This window comes from Cavia porcellus, unplaced genomic scaffold, assembly GCF_034190915.1.
Source record: "Cavia porcellus strain 051 isolate PalLab524CR breed Dunkin Hartley unplaced genomic scaffold, mCavPor4.1 scaffold_31, whole genome shotgun sequence".
NCBI lineage: Eukaryota > Metazoa > Chordata > Mammalia > Rodentia > Caviidae > Cavia > Cavia porcellus.
In genome coordinates this window covers 14,152,465-14,168,359 of record NW_026947514.1, presented here as the reverse complement: position 1 = coordinate 14,168,359, position 15,895 = coordinate 14,152,465, and the positions used below count along the sequence as shown (strand labels likewise).

The 15,895-nt window shown below is 44.6% G+C and overlaps 1 protein-coding gene across 3 annotated transcripts in view; it reads right to left on the bottom strand.

The window, feature by feature from the left end:
• Foxn3 (forkhead box N3) overlaps positions 1 to 15,895 on the bottom strand; it is a 381,623-nt gene that overhangs the window by 228,127 nt on the left and 137,601 nt on the right. The window contains exon 1 of one of the 3 annotated variants that reach the window (XM_063241448.1): positions 618 to 640. The exons of the other annotated variants lie outside the window; for them this stretch is intronic. The gene's annotated coding sequence lies outside the window, so the exon portion shown is untranslated. Of the gene's footprint in view, positions 1 to 617; positions 641 to 15,895 lie in introns of those variants that run through there. 3 annotated transcript variants of the gene reach the window in all.

Here is a 15,895-nt window from a genome sequence, read left to right as displayed (position 1 = left end):
ATAGCAGCAAATTATATTCTCTAGAAATTGAAGGCTGACCTTAAAATGAAGCCCAGGTCTTCAGAAAGAATATTCATATGCACATGTTGGATGAGTGACAGCCATATACAAAGACAAAACAACAGTGCAAAGCATTTTCTGCTCTTTGAGAGGATTTTCAATTTGCTTCCAAATTTCCTTTGGATTTAGTGGTAACAAGTTGCTTCAAAACTTTCCCATATAGAACCTGCTACTAATGGTCATGTTTCAGCTAAGATTTTCATTAAACACACAATCTTAGGTGAATAAAAGAAGAAATGTCTCGTGTAAGCTTTTTTCGGCACAAACAGAGCAGCAGGTTTGTTGAAAACTCACCACATTGCTGCAGATTACTTTCAGTTTCCTGTTTAATATTAAATAAAGAACTTCAGCTCTTCTGTTTTTATAATCTGGGCTCTTTGCTACTACTGTTGCTACTAAAAGTATTATGAGTGTGGCTGAATCTTCCCATATTTCAAACCTTTTTATTTTTTTCCCCTCTCTCGCTTACGACTGTATTTTCAAGACATCGTAAAAGTTATAAGTTTCAAATCTGTTTCATAGACTTTAAAAAAAAAAGTCCCCAAATAAGTACTTACATTAGCTGCTAGTCAGATGGCTGAACATTATGTATTTTTAAACTGCTTTGAATACTTTGAAAAAGAGCCACAGAAAAGCCACAGAAAATACTCATGGTCAAATAGCAGCAGATGGAAGCTTGAACCAATCAAAAGTGAAAGCAGAAAAATTTGAAGCTGAATTGTGCCCTGCCTACACCTCAAGATGACAGGGGCGGGGGGGATGAATGGTATCAAGGCCTGAAAGCTTCTCAAAGGCAAGAGGAATACTGCCCCGCACGCAAATTAAGACCCACGGCTTAACTCCAGCTTGCGCGCTTGCCAAACTGTTCCTAAGGAAAATCTTCCATGTTTTTTGTTTGTTTTTGTTTGTGTTTTCAGTTTCTTGCACAAGAACTAATGGCTTGTCCAGCCATTTCTGTTGTCCGAGATGCAAGCGAATTTTTTTTTAAGTAGAGAAAGAACAGTCCTGAAATATTTATAGCAAAGTACTTTGCCACCTGCCGACCGCAATCTGGTTGGCCTCCACGTATTTAACATTAATTTTTTTTTTACCCATATTTCTGAATCTTGTAAGAAGCCTCTCTTTTCTTGCAGTTGTTTTGGATATGTTTGAGTTTTAATAGACTAATTTTTTTTTAGCACATTTAATTCACAGAGAAATTGAGCAAAATTTCTTTGTCCCCATGGACACACGGTGGTGTTTTGTTTTGTGTTGTTTTTGTTTTGTTTTCATCAAACGAGTGATGTAAAAACCTAGTTTTAGCAATAGAAATGCAAAAGTCTTCAGCAGCAGCCCCTAGCTCTGAATTCCTGCTATGGCTCTGTGGAAGGCGGTGGCCAAAATCCTGCTTTGAAGGGAGGCCACGCATCCTTCCTCCTTCCTGGCACTGCGTCTCACAGGCAGAGTTCACCTCTCCCTTGATTGGTGAGAAACCTTGGCATGGCTAAGGCTGTCTTCATACCACGCTGCCGCTGCTGATTTCCCTGGGGGGACCCAAGGTGATGTCAGTTTTGCCTGAGGACATTCAAGGCACCTGAACAACAGCAGTCAACACAATGAACAGCAAGTACCCAAGTAGGCGATCCAAGGAATTATAAAACACCCACAACAAAAGCTCTCCAGTGTTTCCTACCCGCCAGGCATCATGCCAAGAGCTCTACCTGCATTATTTATTTCATCCTCTGCTACCAATCCAAGTAGGTGCTGTCATCCTTATGGGACTGAGGTTCAAAGACGTTATGTCACCATAGTGGTGCTTGGAACAGTGGGATGGCTTGGATGTGGTTTTGTCCTCCAAGGGTCCATGTGTTGGTCACTTTGGCCCCATACGGGGAGCTGGGAGTTGATAGGCCCTTTATGATGTGGAATAGTGGAAGATCTTTAAGTCAGACTGTGGTTAATCTCTAGCTACCCCTGGGAGTCCTTGAGAAGGGGTCTTTATGAAAGCCTGAACCTGACCCCACCCAGATATAATCAGTTGCTTTCCCATGCTGCCTGTCATGATATGACTCAGAGAAAGGAGGTTAACACTGTCAGAGGCTTCACCATGCTGTTTGAACTTTCAGTCTCCAACGTCGTAAGCTAAAGACAGATCTTTTCTTCATGAGCAGCCCACCTTGGGTACTTTGTTATGGTCATAACAAGCTGACTAATATGTACCCCATCCGTCTTTGGCCTGCAGAGCTCACCTTTTTCTCCACTGCAGTCTCCTATCTGTTGATGTGGTCCAAGGTCCACCTCTCAAGATTACAGACTGTAGCCTGTTGCTGGTGATCTACTTGTAAGGCTTCATCGTCGCAGATTTCAGTGTTTGGTTGGGGTTTTGCATAGTGTTCTTCAAACAGGTCACTAACCACAGACACCCTTTCCCTTTGCTCAGTTTGCTCTGATGCTCACAGAGAAAAGCCATCACTCACTAAATGGACAAGCATGCCTACAAAATATCAATGTATCTGTGGCATAGGTCATATACAAATACTGTGCTTTTCTTTAAGTCTTAAAACACACAGATTTGGAGACTGGGGTCGAGCTCAGTCATACAGTGCTTGCCGAGTAGCTAGGCCCTAGGTGCCACCAGATAAGTAGACAATAGTAGATGGACAGATTTATGTATACACATACAATAGCTTTTAGAAAAGTTCACAAAGCTGATAACTCGAGGGGCCAAATCTTCTGAACAAACAAGCAGCTGTGATGGTGTCCTTTTGGCAACTCACAGAACAATCCACTCTTTGCTAATCTTAAAGCTAATCACCCCATGACACATATGCATACACTGCCAGTTCACCACGTAAACTTTTTTTAAGTATCACATGACTATAGGGATGAAGTATAGTTGATGGTTTCACTTCAAATAAATGCTTCTAAAGCACACATGTGCAACTAGAAACCATGTTTGAATAATTTCTCTTGTTCTTTGCATTCAGAATTAGGTGAGTGCTGTCTACCAGTTTAGAAACATCAGAGACTACCACACCGGAACTAGTTTCCAAAAGCTAAATGACAAAGAATTAGATCAAGATACAGATCAACCTATGCCAATTCTGTAAACACAGGCAGAGCAGCCAGCCACGATGAAAACACACTGAGCCTACTACCAGTCAGATTAACATTCTCCCTGTGTATCGTGGGCATAAAGGTAAAACCCAGGTTTTCAGGAGTCTTTGTACAGCTCTGTGTCCTGGAGACTGAGAGGAAATCTGCTCCCTCATTGCAGGGCCATCTGCATCCATGCCTTCTTCAAGTCCACAGGCAAAGAGTTCATTCTCCCATGAGTCACCCACATCGCTTCTTTGAAAGCTTTCCTGGTGCCATGGCTGACATCTCATCACAAGATTAGCTAAAGCTCCACAGAAAGTGGGTGACGTGGAAAGTTGAGGTCTGTGGTTTCATTCTTGGGATGCTCTTTGCTCTCCACGGGGATCTGATTCCACTGCCATTCAGAGTAACTCTGGCTTCTGCCACCAATGCTACCTCCGTGTAACTCCATATGAAGCCTCTCACAGTCTTTCTTTCTTTCTTTCTTTCTTTCTTTCTTTCTTTCTTTCTTCCTTCCTTCCTTCCTTCCTTCCTTCCTTTCCTTTCCTTTCCTTTTTAGACATTGTCTCACTATGTGTCCTTGAACTCTGTGTAGCTCAGGCTGGCCTCGAACTCATAGCAATCCTCCTGCCTCAGCCTCTGGAGTGCTGGGATTACAGGCATGCGCCACCATGCCTGGCCATTCTCATCGCTTTCTTGTGATACCAACATCACAGCAATGCCACAAATGTTGATGGTTGAGCTCTGCTCAGAACTTCCCAGATCATCGTGGAATGAGCTACATTTTCTACACAGAAGAGGTACTTACTAATTCGAAGCTGGAGTTAGTTATTTACCATTTCCTGGGCCTCATGCCTTATATCTTCCATAGCTCCAACTCATGGGTAGGAAGAAAGTTACCAATTGTGAGCTCCTCTGGTTTATCTTTTAATCTAAACAGAGCTATTTACTTCCTAGTTACAGTCTTAGCCTGATAGCAGTGGCCAGAAAAGGTTTATTCATTACAAAAACCAATTAATGTAAGAAGAAAATAAAACCTACAAGGTTGGCCTTAGGAATAACTTTACTAATGGTGTCCTACAAGTCCCTAATTTAATGAAGCAACTGAAGCCAGGGAAGTGACTCAGGGGCACACGTGAGACTGCACATTTCCTCTGACTGTACTTTCCTCTCCAGTGTTTCTTCCTGTCTTCCTGCCCAACAGCACCCCAAATTTCCCAGCCACGTGGGTTGGTGTGATGGGCCCATCATCTCTCCAGGGGGACTGGATTAGTGAAGAGAGGGCAGCTCCGGAGAGGACCCAGTGCAGGAGCCAACACACCTCCCATTAGTTCACAAGCTGAGTTGGCTTTTCTGTCACTTGGGACCAAAACATCCTGACAGACACCTACGGAGAGTTAGAGATGGACCCAGTTGCTTGATTTCCCCCTGGAAGTGTCTACTGCAATAAAGCACCCCTCCACCATTTTGTTTTCCTCTTCCCAGTATTTTGGAGACAGCATCTTATTATATAGTTCTGGCTGATTTTGAACTCTCTACATAGCCCAAATTGGCTTCAAATTTTCAGCGGCTCCTGAGTGCTGGGATTATAGGCGTGTGCCACCATCCCCAGGCAAGCCTTTAATGTTACAAAATACAGGGGAGGAAAAAAAAACATATTTTGACAAGTTTAGTGGCTGGACTTGAGAAGAGTAAAAAGATTTAGGAAAAAAGTACTGTACCAAATGATGGCATCACAGAGCACGTTTAAAAGATGGCTTAATGTGTAAAGATTGGCCATGTTAACAGCGTCTTTGTGATGAATGGAAAATTCATGAATGGGGATTAACTGTCAGGAATTCACAGTTAACAAGAGAGGTCGCTCTGTGCTGGAACCCGAAGCAATACATGACTCCCACTGAGGTCTTAGAGCTTATCTCGAAGCTGGACCCCTTTCTATGGACAGTCAAGGAGACTATCTCAACTGTATATCCCCAAGTGCCCAGGCCAAGATCAAGTGCTCATGGAGAAATGATCACAGGTGTAATGATGCCATCAAATAGGTATTGCATGGCAGACAGCTGAGTATGTTACCTGCTTTATGTCTCAGAACGTGGTCAATAAGACATACGTTGATCAAAGTAGTTAAGTAATGACTTTGAATGACTTGCATGAATATAACTAAAACCACATGTAGTGTGCATAAGAACATATTCCTTTATAAACTTACTGTATTATTATAAGGATGATTTTCCATAGATATAATTGTAAAATGTAATCTAATTTATATCCCTAAATATTCATAGGATGATTTAACATGAAACTGAAGTTTCAGGCTCAAAACTCCTACGACCTCTTCTGAGTTGAATGTACATCTTCTATATTTAAAATAAACCTCTATACAGGAAGACTAAGATGCCACACAATCTTACAGTTTATAGGTGAATGCAACATAAGAGACGTTTTCCAAAATTTGACAACAGGCTTAAAACTTTGCGTGGCATTAGCAATAACCAGTTATGAAGCTTAATATTTCTTTCTATAGGAAAAAACAAATCTCAACCAATCATGCAAAAGCATTGAACAAATTATCTCGCTATTCTCACTACAGAAAATGGCATCTTAAAATTGTTATCATATGAGGAAATGATCAAAGTGCACACAACGCAAAAAATGCAGGAGGAAAGCAATGTAGAGACACATCAAACAGCTAATTATTGAATCTATTATGTTGCTCTGAATTTTGTGACTTCTGTTGTCAGTTTTTAAAATACAATTTTTTTCTGTGTATTTTCTTTCATCATTTGAAATAAATGAATAAATGCTCATTTCCGTTGCTATTGTTTTGGGTTGCTTTGTTTTGATTTTCCTTTTTTGAGACAGGGTCTCCCAAAGATTCTAAATTGCCCAGGCTGGGTTTAAAATTTGCAGTCCTCCTGCCTCAGCTCTCATGGTGCCATGTGCCACCAACCTGGCTTCACTATGTCCAGCTTAAATGCTCACTTTACATTCATTTTTTTGTTGGAGGTTATTTTGAGATTAAAGACTGAGGAGCTTGTTTTGTTTTGAGTGCTGAGAATGGAACCCAGGGCCTCACACGTGCTGGGCAAATGCTCTCCCACTGAGTCACACTCCTGGCCTTCTCTTGATTTTATATTTATCATTTTACATTATTTCTTTGAAGAATGTCTTCCCAAACTGAACGGGCAGCGGGCCACCCAAAGCCTGCATCCATCCCTGTGTGCCACCAGCTCTGCGAGGCAGGGACAGTTCACAGAGGAGGGAGCCAGGCCTGTAGGAGCAGAGCTGGGGCCAAGCCCGGCAGTCTGGCTCTGTGATCCTGCCACACCGGTTCTGTTTTGCAGCCTGCCCACCCCTAAGGCAATAAAGGAAAGGGCCGGCCCTGTGCTGACCTCCTTATAGCACGTAAAAGGCTTGGGAGGGGGCAGGAGTATCTTTTGTAGTAGAGCACTCTCCTAGCAGGAAGGAGGATTCAGTTAGCATCCCTGGTGATTACAGGTGCTCTGAATCACATTCAGGTCTTAGCTTAGCTGGAAAAAAAGCACCTGCTTGGCCGGAAGGGCCACCCTTGTACAGGGTCAGCCCTGGCAAGGACCAGGTAGGGTATAGATATGCAAAATTCCAGATAGAGAGACAGACAGACAGAAAGAGATAGAGACTAAGGCAGAGAGAGAGCCCTTTTGGGGAGCCATGGGGTGGGTATTGTTACCATATCTAAGGAAATAAAGAATCCTTGAGCTACCTTGCCAAGTCTGAGCTGAATGAAGCCTGACTCTTCTGCTCCGGCAATCAGTGACTTCATCAGAAGGAACACACTCCCATCTTAGCCACTACCGTACCTACATCAGCGACCCAAGGCAGGAATGGCAGAGTGGACGAGCACACAGGTTGTGCAGCCCTTACCAGGAATGGGAAAGTCATCTGTCTCTCTATGCCTTGATGTAAAATGGGGATATAGCGCTATCCACCAAATAGCACAGCTGGGGGTTCAACATATCTGTCACTTCAAGTTCCTAGACCTCTAGGGATGGACTCCCCAGGTAAATGCTATAGGAGTGGTTACTACTGTTAGATCAAAACTGAAAGGAATTAGAACAAGAGTTAAAGGCTGACAAAGGAGGCTGAAGTTCAGTTTCAGAGTGCTTGCTTAGTGTGAAAGAGGCCCTGGTCTGACCACGAGCACCACAAAAAAGGAAAAAAAAAGTTGCTAAAGAATCACTCACACTGGCTGCCCTGGAACACACTTATAGTACACTACACAGAACATGCTAGAACTCCAGCTGCTAGCGAATTGGAGGGAGGAGGATTACTAGTTCCAGGTCAGTCTGGGCAATTTTAATGAGAAATAAGAAATATAATTTTTTTAAAAAGGGCTGGGGCTAGAACTCAGAATTCCCTAGGTTCAATTTCCAGGACTGAAAAAAAATTATTTCACTCGCTTTTTAGTCTGTGCCTCTTTTCCTAACATGTTCACCTAAAACTTCATTTTCCCAGAATGATTAAGCTCTTCCTTCTTTGCTTTTTTTTTATGGTTTAACCTCTGAAGAAACCAAGACATTCTTCCCTGGAATTAATCAGAACTTCCTGAACTCCCTGATGACCACTGAAAAACCTTTCTGTTCTTGGGGCTGGGCCCCTCAAAGAAAGGACAAACAACACTCTCATAACAGAACTGGAATAAACTTGCACAACCTTCGTGAGAAAGACTGCAAATTCCAGCCCGCTGTGTAGGATACTTGGAGACGGCATCTGCCTCGTGAGCATCACCGGACTAAGCAGAACACACCGGCAGTTAGACTGACACTTATTGTCAACCCACTTCTTCCTCCTCTCAAGGATCAGTGTCTGCCATCCCTGGTCACCTGGGCACAGAGGTCACATCTCTCCTAGCCCAGTGAAAACTGCTCATCTCATTGCTGTGAGTGAGGAGTGACCATGGAGGTCATGGTAACCCGATTGTCATAATTATGATTCTTCTTGTGGTCCGCACTCAGACGTGAGAAGTGGGAGGACCTGCAGGTTGGAGGCGTGGACTTGGGACATTCTGGCTATGCAAGGAAACTAAGCAGAAAACTCAGCCAAGCTGGTTAGGTCAGGGATTCATTTGTCCTGAATTCTCCTCTGAGTCTCCAGGGTGCCTGGCTATCTGGTGCTTGTTAGGCCCACCAATCTCTTACTTAAAGAACCACGGCTTCTCAGTTGTACCCTAAGCAGCCAGTGTTTCCCAGCCGTGGACACAACTCACACATCAGCCTACTGCCTGCCCTGCCTGCGTCCAAACTGAAAATGACTTTCTTATGTAACTTAAGTCTCCCTTTCTTATAGCCAACCCAACATCAGGAGCAGAGAAGAGGGAGTCCTCTAAAGCAAGAGGTCACCAAACCCGTCTGCGGGTCAGATCAGCTCATTCCCTGTGTGTGTCAGTAAAGCTTTGCTGGAACACAGCCAAACCAATTCACTTCCATGCTGCTTTCCAGAGCTGCGTTTGAACCACAGTGATGGAGCTGAGTATTCACAGCACAGACCGTACAATCCACATGGCCTAAAATACCTACTGGCCGGCCCTGTAAAAGGGTAGAGAGTTTATAAAGAAAGGCTTTGCTTATCCCTGCGCTGAAGGAGAGAAGCTGGTCACAGCAGAAGGAGAGTGGGGGCCCAGCACTGTTTCTACCAACGGCTCAGCTTCATGAGGCCGTGCGAGTATTTCCATCTCTGCTGCCACTCCATTCACAACACAGGATTAGTCATGGGTGGCAACTGCATGACACATAATTAGCTAATACCCCAGACCATGCGACAGGAAGAAGTGGCTGTTGTTTTTTTCTGAAGGATGAGAAGTCCTGTCTCGGTAGAGCAGTATTCTACCACTGGGACAGGAAGTGCTGCTTGTTAGCCAGCTGCCCTGTGCATATTGTTTTCAGTATGTGCTTCCTGAGCCTCTGAAACATGCATGCACTTAGCCGGTCACAGATCCGCAAGACATGGGACACGGCCAGAAGACGGTGTGTGGCAGGCGAAATAACATAGTCACCTCAACCCTCCATGCTCAAGGAGTGTTTCAGGTGTTTTATTTGCTTGCTTGATTGCTTGCTTGCTTTTAAAAAGGGAAAGAAGGCTGGGATTATAGCTCAGTGGTAAAGCACTTGCTTAATATACACGGGGCCCTGGATTCTATCTTTAGCACCCAGAGAAGTCAAGAAAAAAAAAAAGGAAGGAAGGGTGAAAAAAAATATGAAACTGTTGGAAGGATAGGTAGAACTTTTAAAAAAGGGACAAGGGATGAGAAAGTATACTACTTGGTTCTTTATTGAAGGAGCTAAAACAAATTCTTAAGGTGAGGAAGGTCAAGCACAGTCAGAGAATCGGGCAGTAGACTGATTTATCCAAGCAAAAGTTCCTCCAGGGAAAAACAGAGAAAACAGTTGGAAAGGTAATCTGCAGGAATCGGAAGTTCAAACCCACGAGTTTGGATTTTGTCTTAGACACCGGGGAGCCATGGAATATTCTAGGGAAGGTAGGTGATAACAACATGAAATGGTATTTTAGAAAGATTAACTTGGCCATACTATAGAAGAAGAATCTAAAGAAACTGAAATGCAGGGGAATTGATCTTGAAACAGGAAATAGTATCTGTCATATCGAGACATTCTTTTGATGAGGAAAACAAACGATCTTTATCTCCATTTTAACTTAAATTTTCCTGTTTATCTCATATGTCTTAACTATGTGTTATGATCTGACACATAAGGAAACTAGAGCCCCACAAGAAAAATATATCAGGAAGAAAGACCAGAAAGGCCAGGCCTTCATGTAAGTCGTCAGTCTTTTGGAAGACAAAAGTATACAAGGTGTAAGAGTTGGCCTTTGATTTCAAATCACAAGCAGGAGAAAAGGTTCCAAAGGGTGGTGGTTCTTCCTTCTGTCTCTGACTTTCTCCCTCTCTCAGAATCCAGTTCCTGCCTGTGACCTCCCAGCACGGCAGAGAGACTGGACCAGCTCTCTCTGAATGACCCATCACGGCTGGTTTTTACTTGCTGGGTAAGAGGCCCTTCTTTAATTTAATGATCAAATCCTAATACAGAAACTCATCTCTCCACTGAGTATATCTCCAGACTCCTGAAGGACCAGGGCCCTGGAGACCAAAAGCACCCGGGCTGGGACATTAGCAGGGTAGAGCCCTCAGAAGAGGCAAGAGCTTGAGGCCTCAGGGCCCTGAGCTGGTGCCCAAAGGGCTCCCCACTTTGCTTAGACTGGGTTAGAGTTGAACTGGCCTATTCAAGAGATCCTGGCAAGTTGGGTCTAAAACCTGTTGTTCCATGGCTGCTTCATCTCTTTCTCAAAAGTCATTTCTTTTATTTATTTATTTTGGAGACAGAGTCCTGCAGTGTACTTCAGGCTGGCTTAGACTCACTATTAGCCCAGACTGGCCTCCAACTCACAATGATCCTCCAGCCTCAGCCTCCTGAATGCAAGGATTACAGCCGTGTGCTGCCACACCTGGCCCTGAAAGTCACTTTTTTAAAACAGGTACAAAAATCATAATGGTCACTGTGGAAAACCTGGAAACTGCAGAAAAGTAGAAAGGTGGAGGAGCCATGTTCTTTTCCTCTAAGCTTCTGCATCTCTGCGAATAATTCAAACATCAGGGTTTTCTGGACAAATGACACAACGGTTTCATAGTGTTATTTCACGTGGATGTTTTGTGTCCTGCTTTTTTCCACCTCACATTGAAGGGGATCTGTTTCTACAATGAAATCCTGAGTTGTGGGTGGGCTGAGACCAATAACAGTCTTCAGGATTGCTATGTTTATACTTGCACCAAAGAGCGGGCCCTCAGTAAGTAATTGCAGAGTGAATGAACAATCGCATGATATCATAGGTTACAGGTAATCCCTTAGTTATTTATCTTTTTGTGGGTATTTAGGTTATTTTCTTTTTCTGCTCCTATGAGCTATGGTAGATGAACAGCCAGGGTCCTATATTTTAGATAAGTTTTTCTTCTTTCTTTTTTGGGTGGTGGTGGTGGTGGTGGTGGTGGTACTGGAGGTTGACCCCAGGGCCTTTGCCCTGAGCTAAATGCTCAGCCCTTTTAAATTTATTTTTATTTTCCAAAATTGCTACATCGCCCAGGCAGGCCTCCAATTTAGAATCCTCTTCTCTGACTCTCCCAGAGTGCTGGGACTACAGAGGTGTCTAGTTACTTTCCTGTCATTGGGTCACAATACTTTACACCTGTAACTTACAGGAGGAAACGTTTATTTTTGCTCACAGTTTGTAGAGGTTTCAGTCCATGATCAGCTATTTCCAAGGCAAGATGACATGGCAGAGGGACATGGCAGAGGAGGAACAGTTCAGGGCATGGCAGGCAGGAAGCAGAGAGAGATCAAGGGAGGAGGAGGGAGACAGATCATGCCAGGTCACCCCCCTGGGGACCCATCTCTTCCTTCCAGGCTTCACCTCCCAAATCACATTTTGCTTTGATCCACTAATGAGTACCACAGACCCATGGCCCAATAGTCTCCCAAAAGCCTGAAGAGTACACAGGGTTTTGCTGGCACATCTAGGTATAAATCATAAAAAGGGGTGTGTCATCCCTCGCTCTTGTACAGATCTTTATTTTCTACTAATAAATGCCTAAAAAAGAAGTTTCCAGGTCAGCGAGTATTCATATTGTAAGGCCTTGGGGATCTGATGTCAAATTGCTCTCCTAAAAGGTAATCCTGATCGCCTTCACTAACAATATACGAGAGGGAAAAGTCTAACATTCTCTCCGTAGAGATGAGCATGTGAGCTAAGAAAACAAGTTGAAGAATCTTTGGGTAGATGCTTTAATGAAGACCTGAGGCTGGACTTGAACTTCATTCTGATATCTAGCAATGCCAGGCAGCAGAAAGCATCTCTCTGACCTTTCCTTCCCCTTCTTCTGACACCCTCTTGTTGAAGAACACAGCATGGTACCTAATATTGCCATAGGGAGAATCACCAGCTCCCTACCATCCAAATATACAGTCTCCTAGGAAACACACCCCACGCCCCAGGAGTCTAAGCAGGTTCCCTCCGGCTCAGCACAGAAAATCCGATCTTTCTGTGTAAACAGTGGCCCACACCAATCTGTGTCTCCCTGGCACCAAGTCTGTTTTGCCTGACTTGTCTATAAATATCTGCAGTTAAAAGTAAACGTCCAGAGCGGTTTCTAGATGTCTTTTTTTTCATCCACGCACACATGCAAGATACGCTGTTCACTTCAAAAACACACTTCTCATATTGGTTTCTTAGAAAGAGCATTGTTTTTCTTAATAGCAAATCAGCAAAATAAATTCCAAATGAATATGCCTATGGGCAAATTCTAATTGGTTTTCCCCGTCAGTAAAGGACAATGCAAAAGGAGCTCTGTAGATGCAGGTCCTGAAAACTCCATGTCTATACTCTTTGCCTGGCCAGTGGGGACCAGCGGAAGCAGCAGCAGCAGCCATGCACGCTGTGTCTCCTGTGCCAACCAGACTGTATCCTAAGACACTCTTGACACAATATGACATAAGATTCACCCCCTTTCTGTCCTTCTCCCTCTTCTCCTCGCACTAGGCTAAGAAGTGATTGCTCGGAGGAATCACCAGCCTCTCTTTGACACACCTTTGTTAGACAGCAAAAGGTGAAAAATAATTGATATTCTCTACATAAGAAACCCTGGGTTCAAAACCAACTTCTGTCCCCAAAGTACTTGGCCACAGTTTTTTCAAGGTCTTCATTTCTCAATCTTCAAAATGGGATGACTTCTGCCTCTCTCTGTGTTGTACAAGTACTGAACAGGGACCAGGGCATAACAATCTTTCTTATTTTGGGGAGGCCCAGTACTGGCCTGAATCCAACTTGCTCCTTTGTTAGGACGTCATCTCCCCTGCTCTACTGATTGGACACAGCTCTGCCATCCAAATCTCCCTGTGCCTTGGCCTGTGATAGCAGTGTTATCAGAATATTTCCTGCACCTTTTGGATCATCTGTGCTTCGGATGGGGGTAACCAGGAATCAAACTCAGGACCTCATGTTGGCCAAGCAGACGCTGTGTCACTGAGTTATATCCCTAGCCATCTATGATTTTTAAAAAATCCGTACTGTTCTTTCAAATCAATTAATATGAGCTACTTTTTTCCTTAGAGCCTTTTTCTGTATGTGCATAGACACATTTCTCAAACTATAAAAGTCTCAGCTCTTTTCCTAGATTCAGAATGAATACCAAGCTCTCGGGTCCTCAACAGATAAAAATCTCAAAGTTCATGAAAAGAATTTAACAGTTTATCATGTCACCACCAAGTCAATCAGAGGGTTGGGAAATAAATGCAGGTTCTAAAGTCCGTGTTTCTAGTTTCCTTGTAATATGAACAAGACACAATTTATTTGAGAAGAAAATGCCAAGGTGACATTTGGAATTGCCACATTTGTTGGGGCAGGAGGCCAACTTCTAGGACATTGTGCGTTCCCCTTTGGAGAGGCGGCTGGGGAGGTTGCCAGGTCCACAGCCCAACATACACAGGTCGCCATGGGGGCTGACAGCCCTGCCCACGGACTCGTGGTTCCTTTGTGACTGATGTGGAGTTTCCTGTCAGGAGCTCCTTGGGGACACGAACTCATGGGGAGAGCAGCAAACCCAGTCAACCTGATGGTCAGATTCAAGCAACCCAGTTTGCTTAAAAGTCAGGTTGCCTAGGATGTGGGGGTGCAGAGAGGGCAGCTGTGGGGCACAGGAGGAAGACCACAGGGGACACCCCTGTGACGCTCGCCACAGTGGCCATGCACCTTGTTTGGAAGCTCTAACAGTGCACTCCAGGCAGTGAGATTGCTCCGGGATTAACTCTCGGCCCACTCTCCCGGGGCAGCCAGGCTGGACCGGGGCTGAGACTCAGAGTCACCAGGCAGCTCTAGATGCTCTCCTCTGGCATTGTGGAGCTGGTGGACTGGCAGCAAAGGGGCCACTGTGCTGAGACAGCTGATGGCCTCTGCTCCCACACGCTGCGGTTTCCTGGCTCAGCTCAGACCCACTTGCTCTTTCCTGTCTTTTCGGCCAGCACCCTTGCAAAACCTTCAACAACCCCAGAGCCTGAGCCAACCTGCCGGAAGTTGCCTTAGAGCTCTGAGCCCTGGCACAAGCTGTGAGAGCTCAGTGTCTTCACCGGCCAGGGAAATGGGGGCATACTTTTCTCCAAGTTCCTTCCAGCTCAGCAATGGTATCTTCTACTTCACCTTCTTAAAACTTTGTACCCTGTGCATTAGACAGAAATAATTTTCAAAGTTTCTCTGTTAAGCTCATTTGGAACTTGGGCCAGGCCAGGGAAGTCTCCCAAGGCTTGCCTTTGTTTCTCAGATGCCCATGGCCTGCAGGCAGCATCCTTTTCAAGAATGAGTCTCAGTCTGCGTCTGCAATCAGGGAGGCAGACTGAATGAATCCTCAGATCTCTTTCAGAGGATTCTGCCAGTTGAAATCTTAAGACTAACCAGCAAAGGCTAGGAGGAAGAAGTGGGAAAAAAATATCAGTGTCACGGAATGCAGTGGCATACACCTGTAATTGTAGCTATTTGGGAGGCTGAGGCAGGAAGATCGCGGGTTTAAGGTCAGTTTGGGCAATCAGCCAGACTCTGTCTCAGAATAAGAAATGTTATAAAAGGTCTGGGCATGAAGCTTAGTGGTAAAGCACTCCTCGGATGGACTGATTCCCAGTACAACCAAGAAGAAGGAGAAGGAAAAGAGGAAGAGGAAGAAGAAGAAGAAAAGGAAGAAGAGCAGGAGGAAGAGGAGGAGGAGGAGGAGGAGGAAGAAGAAGAAGAAGGAGAAGGAGAAGGAGAAGGAGAAGGAGAAGGAGAAGGAGAAGAAGGAGAAGGAGAAGGAGAAGGAGAAGGAGAAGAAGGAGAAGGAGCCAGTGTGGATTGAACACTTCAAGTTAGACATACAGGTCTAAAATCCAGTATTTTACATTCATCCCAGTATATCAATGATACCAGACTTCTTCTCTAGCTGTGTCTGGTTTTGATTTCAAGACAAGTATGTGGGCATAGAAGCCAGCCAGTTCTCTACCATCAACTCAGCCCGGGATGGCACCAATAGTGACAAGTCACCAGCATGTGAGGGGAGGACTTTGATAACACGATGCTCCTCATACTCTGCCTGACTGTCAGGAGATGTAATTCCCGCTGGCCACGGGTGCAGTGCCCTTGGTCAACAATTCTGGGGCTGAAGCAGGCGGACTGTGTTATCGTTTAACCAGGTTTTCCCTGGGCGGCTTTTGGATTGATGTGTTTTCAGCTCTCCGTGTTACCTGTCAGTAACGTGTCACCTTGCAGATGTCAGCCTGCGAACCAGCGGGATGAATGGGAGGCTGCCAGGGCTCCGTGTTCATTCTGCAGAATCTCTGTAGCTTAGGGTGACAGACCGCAAGTTAAATCTTCCTCACCCCAGCCTGCCTGTCCTGATACTTCAGATTCACTTTCTTACCTGTGACTGCACCCACTCACTACCCATTTGGAAATGTTTGAAGGTTGCTATGTATATGTTGTTTTTGGCTTTTGGTTTTTGGGGAAAATCTCACTATGTAGTGGCTTCAAACTTACTACATAACCCAGCCTGGCCTCAAACTTACAGCAACTCTCCTGCCTCAGCCTCTCAAGTGCTAGGATTTCAGGCATACATCACTGCACCTGGCTTGTGTGTATCTTATACACTTTAAAATTTAAAAAAAGAGGGGCTGGGGGTTTAGCTCAGCGGCATAAG